At 31.7% G+C, this 7,974-nt stretch overlaps 1 long non-coding RNA gene across 1 annotated transcript; it reads left to right on the top strand.

The window, feature by feature from the left end:
* The first annotated feature begins 686 nt into the window (after positions 1-686).
* LOC135154955 (uncharacterized) lies at positions 687-7,214 on the top strand. Its single transcript, XR_010294338.1, has 3 exons — positions 687-752; positions 2,119-2,184; positions 7,140-7,214. It is a non-coding gene; the product is annotated as an uncharacterized LOC135154955 (long non-coding RNA).
* Positions 7,215-7,974: the final 760 nt, after the last annotated feature.

Below are 7,974 nucleotides of genomic sequence, written 5' to 3'. Positions count from 1 at the left end.
ATTTTACTACTATGGAAAGAATGAAATGTATATGAACTTGGAATTGAATAAAGCGAACAAATTGACGTATATGGAAGATGCACGGTACTTCACGCGCCCATAATTACTATATTCTATGGCCCGTATTCTGAAGCCAGGTTTAACTTATGAACCCAAAATGAGATCTATTAACCCATTGTGATTTACATACTATTCATTTGTTTTTGTGTCTGTTATGGCAACAATCATTTATCATTTCATAGGTCGTGCTTGAATTAAAAGATTACATGATGAAATGGTTATCGTAAATCCCAATTTAGTTTGACACGGCCATATGAACTAAAGAGTTTGAAATATTCAATTGTATTTGTAAAAGAATAAACAACTCAAGATGTTCTGCATCTACATTTGACAATTCTAAGAGAGATAGAACACAATCACGTTTATGTTCAGACTGATTAATGGTAGTGATATATAGGCCACGCATAGACACCAAAATGAATTACATAGGAACTAGTGTAGGGTTCATCCCACGGTAACTACCATGGCAACTACCAGTATGTATTATCCAATCAAAATCGAGCATTTTATTGAAGTTACCATTTGATGGTACATTTATAGTAATAGTATCTTTTTATGCAATGGTCCTACGTATTTTCGGTATTTTCTTCACATCACTGATATATATATAAAATAATTTATTTCAGGTTAAAAAGAAGAGAGGACTAAAGGCATCAGTCCATTCACAAAAAGAAATGTCTGGTTCATCCAAGGTTTGTGTTAAATTGTTGATATCATTTCTATCATAGATATATTATGTGTGTATTCTTTGTTATAAACATAGACCTATGATGATGTGACACACTTTACACGGGTTGGGTTAGAAGTTATACATGTGGTTGGATCACCAGCACCATTTATGCAGGAGCTGTAAACCAGGCTATATATGGTATAACTAATAGGGAGAATGTGAGATCACAGTATATACACAATATTTGATTCATTGATATTGAAATATTATTAAAAGAAACCATACACGTTATACCAGAAACAGAATGAAATCTATACAAGGTGGTATACAGTTCTTTGTTTTAGATACCATACTATGTCAATATTGAATCTCCAGGTAATAAATACAATGTAATGATATTTACAAATCTATTTCAAAGAACGCTTAACACATGTTATCAACAATGTGCTATGGTTTTATGCCTATGATTCTAACAACGTTCACATTGTTTGGTTTGTTTTATCAATAATTATAATGAATAAGATTCCTTCTTAACCAGTCTCATTTTCTTATGATTTGTCTATGCCTTATATACAATTATGGTTGCTGACTAAATTACTAATGCTTTCAAATAGCAACGATTGCCATTCCATTTCCCGTACTTTGTCATTATTGGAATAAGTGATATTTTCTTCTATTCATCATACGCAATCACGTTGATTTTACTACTATGGAAAGAATGAAATGTATTTGAACTGGGAATTGAATAAAGCGAACAAATTGACGTATATGGAAGATTCACGGTACTTCATGCGCCCATAATAACTATATTCCATGGCCTGTATTCTGAAGCCAGGTTTAACTTATGAACCCAAAATGAGATCTATTAACCCATTATGATTTACATACTATTCATTTGTTTCTGTATCTTTTATGGCAACAATCATTTATCATTTCATAGGTCGTGCTTGAATTAAAAGATTACATGATGAAATGGTTATCGTAAATCCCAATTTAGTTTGACACGGCCATATGAACTAAAGAGTTTGAAATATTCAATTGTATTTGTAAAAGAATAAACAACTCAAGATGTTCTGCATCTACATTTGACAATTCTAAGAGAGATAGAACACAATCACGTTTATGTTCAGACTGATTAATGGTAGTGATATATAGGCCACGCATAGACACCAAAATCAATTACATAGGAACTACTGTAGGGTTCCATCCCACTGTAACTACCATGGTAACTAACAGTATGTATTATCCAATCAAAATCGAGCATTCCATTGAAGTTACCATTTGATGGTACATTTATAGTAATAGTAACTTTTTATGCAATGGTCCTACGTATTTTCGGCATTTTCTTCATATCACTGATATATATATATAAAATAATTCATTCTCAGGTTAAAAAGGAGAGAGGACTAAAGGAATCAGTCCATTCACAAAAAGAAATGTCTGGTTCATCCCAGGTTTGTGTTTGTTAAATTGTTGATATCATTTCTATCATAGATATTTTATGTGTGTATTCTTTGATATCAATATAGACCTATGATGACATGACACACTTATAAGGGTTGGGTTAGAATTTATACATGTGGTTGGATCACCAGCACCATTCATGCAGGAGCTGTAAACCAGGCTATATATGGTATAACTAATAGGGAGAATGTATGATCACAGTATATACACAATATTTGATTAATTAATATTGAAATATTATTAAAAGAAACCAAACACGTTATACCAGAAACAGAATGAAATCTTTATAATGAGGTATACAGTATACGTACCATACTATGTCAATATGGAATCTCCAGGCAATAAATAAAATGTAAAAACATTTACAAAACTATTTAAAAGAACGTTTAACACATGTTATCAACAATGTGCTATGGTTTTATGCCTCTGATTCTAACAACGTTCACATTGTTTGGTTTGTTTTATCAATAATTTTAATGAATAAGATTTGTTCTTAACCAGTCTCATTTTCTTTTGATTTGTCAATGCCTTATATGCAATTATGGTTGCTGACTAAATTACTAATGCTTTCAAACAGCAACAATTGCCATTCCATTTCCTGTACTTTGTCATTATTGGAATAAGTTATATATTGTTATCAATCATACGCAATCACGTTGATTTTAATACTATGGAAAGAATGAAACGTATTTGAACTGGGAATTGAATAAAATGAACAAATTGACGTATATGGAAGATTAACGGTACTTCATGCGCTTATAATTAATCTATTCTATGGCCCGTATTCTGAAGTCAGGTGTAACTTAGACCACGGTATAATTATGTGCTAACATTTTGGGGAGGTAAAAAATCATAAATTATGTTTATGTTGTCTTTTTCTTGTGTTATTTTAATGCAACATTGCGCAAACTTTACGATTTTGTTTTACCCAACCAACATGCATTTTTCCATTTTACCCAAAACCATGAGTACTGTGTGAACCTTTTTTTTGAAGTGTAATTATTTGATGATGTCAATGTATGTATCATATAACAAAATGTTCATGTCAAGTGAATTAATTTTTATTACTAAAATCAAATACACATTAGATCCGTAGGCATATTTTGGGTTTGCTCTTAATTCATTTGTATGTAATCGTTCATTATTTATATGTAATTATTTCAACTCTTGTATATATGTACTTAGGTGGCAGAGCTCTGCCGTAGTGCTTCCTATATTGTATATGCTGACCAAGATGGGTCTTGTTATTTTTGTAGACATATTTTTCATTTATATTAACTGCACATCAGCACCACAGTTACACATGAATATACACACAATCACTTTCACACGCACCTTCACCACAAGCACGCTCGCAGTATATCCCTTACATAATCGCCGGTACTTTACATTATATCAATTTTGATGGATTCACTCTCTTTTATTCCTGATAATTTAATAGAAAATTCACACAACAGTAAATATTACACACCTCAAGAATTTAAGAACATATTTAATAATAATCATGATGATATTTCTCTTTTACATGCAAATTTAAGAAGTCTGAATAGAAACTTCGAATATTTTGAAAATCTCTTACACACGTTAAACAATTTTAAATTTTCTGTTATTGGTATTAGCGAGACATGGTTACACGAAAATTCCCCAGATTTGTTTAATTTACCAGATTATAAGCTGATTAGGGCAGACCGCAAAGGGAAAAGAGGCGGAGGGGTAGCCTTCTATATTGCCGAAAAACTGAAATTTAAGATCCGTTCCGACGTGAAACTTTTACATGCTGAATCTTTGTTTATTGAAATTGAAAACACAGAATTTAAAAATGTCGTCATAGGTTTAATTTATAGACCACCAGGTTTTAATTTTGATTCATTTTATGAGGAAACAGAGCAATATCTCCATATAATAAGTAATGAAAATAAAAACTGTTTTATTATTGGTGATTTTAATATCAATTTCTTACCCTCAATCGACAATAATAAATCAAATAATTTCATGAAACTAATGTACTCATTCGGCTTCAATTCATTCATAAATAATCCCACTAGAATCAACCAAAATTCATGAACTCAAATTGACAACATTTTTTCCAACGTACATAACATGAACAACAAAATGATAGGAGGAATTCTATGCTCTGAAGTTTCAGACCACTTACCAATATTTCTAACTTGTGATTTAAAACTACCACACCTCAAAACATTTAACCAACATACATATAGAAGAGAATCTAAACGTAATATTGAATTATTGAAACAAGACTTAACAATTGAGGAATGGGAGGATGTCTATAATGAAGTTGGAGCAAACACATCTTATAATCGCTTTAATGATAAATTACAACATTATTACGATAAGAATATCCCCATAGGTAGAATGAAAAATAATCGAAAAAAGACCCCCAAACATCCCTGGATAACAAAAGGTATATTGAAATCAATACATACACGTAATCGCCTTTACAAGTCACATTTACACAAACCGTCCGAAGCTAACTTAAAAACATATAAAGTATATCGAAACAAATTGACAAAATTAATTCGTATATCACGTAAAATGTATTACGCTAATAGAATAAAGAATGCCAGTTCAAACACTAATGCAACTTGGAAAATTATTAAAGAGGTAATGGGAACAAAAACAGATTCCCCTCCTACTGATGATATGACTCTTAACGGTTTTAAAATTGACTCTTCCCTTCAAGCAAATTCATTTAATTCATTTTTCACAAATATCGGACCCGAACTTTCAAGCAAAATTAATAGCCCTAATGCGCGTTTTACCGACTATCTCCCTGAACCTAATCCACACTCTATATTTTTTAACCCTACGGACCCAACTGAAATTATCAATATTACACGGTCTCTTAACAGTTCAAAATCGCATGGACATGATAGAATTAGTATGTCTCTTTTAAAAGAAATAATTCACCCACTTGCTAATCCTCTTAGTAACATTTTTAATAAATCATTATCACAAGGAGTATTTCCTGACTTATTCAAAATCGCCAAAGTAAATCCAATTTTCAAAAAAGACAATCCTCATGAAATTAATAATTATCGCCCCATTTCTCTTCTCCCAACTATATCAAAAATCTTAGAAAAAATAGTATATAACAGACTTTATAAATTCATCAGCAAACACAATCTGCTAAATTCTAATCAATATGGCTTTAGGAAAAATTACTCAACAAACTTGGCTTTAATCCAAATCTATGATAAAATTACAAACGCCATTGCAAATAAAGAACATGTCATTGGCATATTTTGTGACCTTAGTAAGGCATTTGATACACTTAATCACGACATTCTACTCTCAAAACTTAATTATTATGGCGTACGAGGTCAATCCCTCCTTTGGTTTAAAGATTACTTAAGAAATCGAAAACAATACGTCGCATTTAATGGTTATGACTCTGGCTCACTTTTAGTTCGTTGTGGTGTCCCTCAAGGCTCCATATTAGGCCCACTATTATTTTTACTATATATCAATGACATTATTAATACATCATCCATTTTATCTTTTGTATTATTCGCCGACGACACAAATATTTTTTTTTCTCATACAAATCCTACTTCGTTATACAATATTTTAAATCATGAAATAAACAAAGTATCACAGTGGTTCAAAGCTAACAAATTATCTTTGAACACACAAAAAACTCACTACATATATTTTAAACATCACTCTCATATTTCTAACACTCAATTTCACCTACAGATTGACGGCAAATCATTAGAACGGAAAACTCACTCTAAATTTTTAGGGGTTATCATAGATGAAGCTTTATCTTGGAATGAGCATCTGCACCATATTACAATGTGTATTTCGAGAAGCATTGGAATTATTTCTAAGTTAAAATTTATTTTGCCTCTTAAAACTTTATTCCTATTGTACAATTCCTTAGTACTCCCGTATATTACTTATTGTAACGTTGTTTGGGCTAATTGTGGCTCAACAAAGCTGACTTCTATTTTCAAATTACAAAAGAGAGTTGTTCGCATTTGTACAGGATCTCATTACTTGGCTCACACTGATCCATTATTTTTCAAACAGAAAACACTAAAAGTTGCCGACTTGTATACTCTTCAAGTAGCTATCATTATGTTTAAGTATATTAATAACCTACTCCCTTCGTCTTTTGATGATATGTTTAAGTTCAATAGTTCTGTCCATACCTACCCAACTCGTACATCTGGAAACTTTCATCTCACAAACCCCAGACTGTTAATTACCTCTAAATCAATTCGACATCATGGTCCAGACATTTGGAATAATCTTGCAGAAAATATTAAATCTTGTTCCACTTTATACTCTTTAAAATCAACTGTTAAAAGAAATATCATTCGATCTTATTCATCCCAACCTTCAAATTAATCCTCATTTACCACTATAAATTAACTAAAAAATAAAAATTCTACAGCTATCTTCTGCACCCGCACCTGCACCTGCATTGCACCCACTTGTTCAGTAATTATACCAATCATAGTCACGAACCCTTTTTATGAGGCCGCCATCAATTACAAGCTTAACCGCTCACGATGGCGGTCTCCTGCGTTCATTTAAATTTTGTTAATGTTCCTTTTTTATTATCAAAATGTGAAGTATATGCCCACACCATTTTTCCTTCAAATTATGTATTATGTTTATATTGTATGCATTATGAATTATTTTGTATATTACAAACAATGTAAATATTTATGATAATGTATTGTGAACGCAGAAATAAAAATAAAACAAACAAACAAACAAACAAACAAACAAACAAATTCACATTCATACAGCTTTGTACATGAAATAGGAGACCGTCTTCAAATTAATATAATGTTTCACCGACAACAATTTGAGCTTTTTAAACAAATATCAAAGAATGTCTAGGACATATACAAAATTAAGGCGATTGAAAAAAAAATCATACACTGCAATTCTATTTCCATCTTTCATGCAGATCACTAATTGCAAAGCAGAGATGGTCGATGATCTAACTGTGGATCCTATGTTACTAAAATTACTGAAAAAAAGTGTAAGATATAACAATAATGATAATAATAATACAATAACGTGTATAAATTCATGTGCTTTAGTTCAAAGAAAGCAAATTTTGAGTTAAGGATACATAGCGTCAAAATAATATTAATTATGAACCATATGGAGTAATCGAATTTTGGGGTTATAGATGTGGCTTCAGTTAAGACGTATATATATTTTGCTGTCCCCGCAACACTTGTGGGTGGTGACTGTAAAAAACTTTGTGAGCAGATGTTTAGCGCTTCTAGAAATCACTGAAGAGAAGATTTTATTTTGTCCGTCCTTGCTGTAATGTGGCGTGTGATGTGGACATGATAGGTCTTAATTTCTTATATCTATTTTCAGTTGGAAGAGGTAAAGATATCCGACGAGCCATCGACGGAAATGGCCGGTCCATCAAAGGTATGTGTAAATATCATGTCAACCATACATTGGGTAAAATTTCAACCAGCATGAGGATAATAATGTGTGCAACTAGTTTGGGGCAGTAATGCGGGAAATATATTGTCCAGCAAGGATAAAAACAAAAGCGGCAATTGTTTTAGAATGATCGAAATTGTCATCACACTGGGTAAATAAAAATGCCGAATGTTGGTTGGAGACATAATTACCCTCACGGAGCATTTTTACCCAATATTTTTTTAGAATGTACATTCTTTGCAATCCAGGATGAATGTGGATAGGACGAATCCATGGAAAGTTTGATTTCCAGTTTGTTGATGGAATCTCAATTATGCTGGTGCAGGTTATCTTGA

Source organism: Lytechinus pictus, chromosome 8, assembly GCF_037042905.1.
Source record: "Lytechinus pictus isolate F3 Inbred chromosome 8, Lp3.0, whole genome shotgun sequence".
Taxonomy (NCBI): domain Eukaryota; kingdom Metazoa; phylum Echinodermata; class Echinoidea; order Temnopleuroida; family Toxopneustidae; genus Lytechinus; species Lytechinus pictus.
Note: the sequence above shows the minus strand (reverse complement) of the source record. Positions and strands in the feature narration are given on the sequence as shown.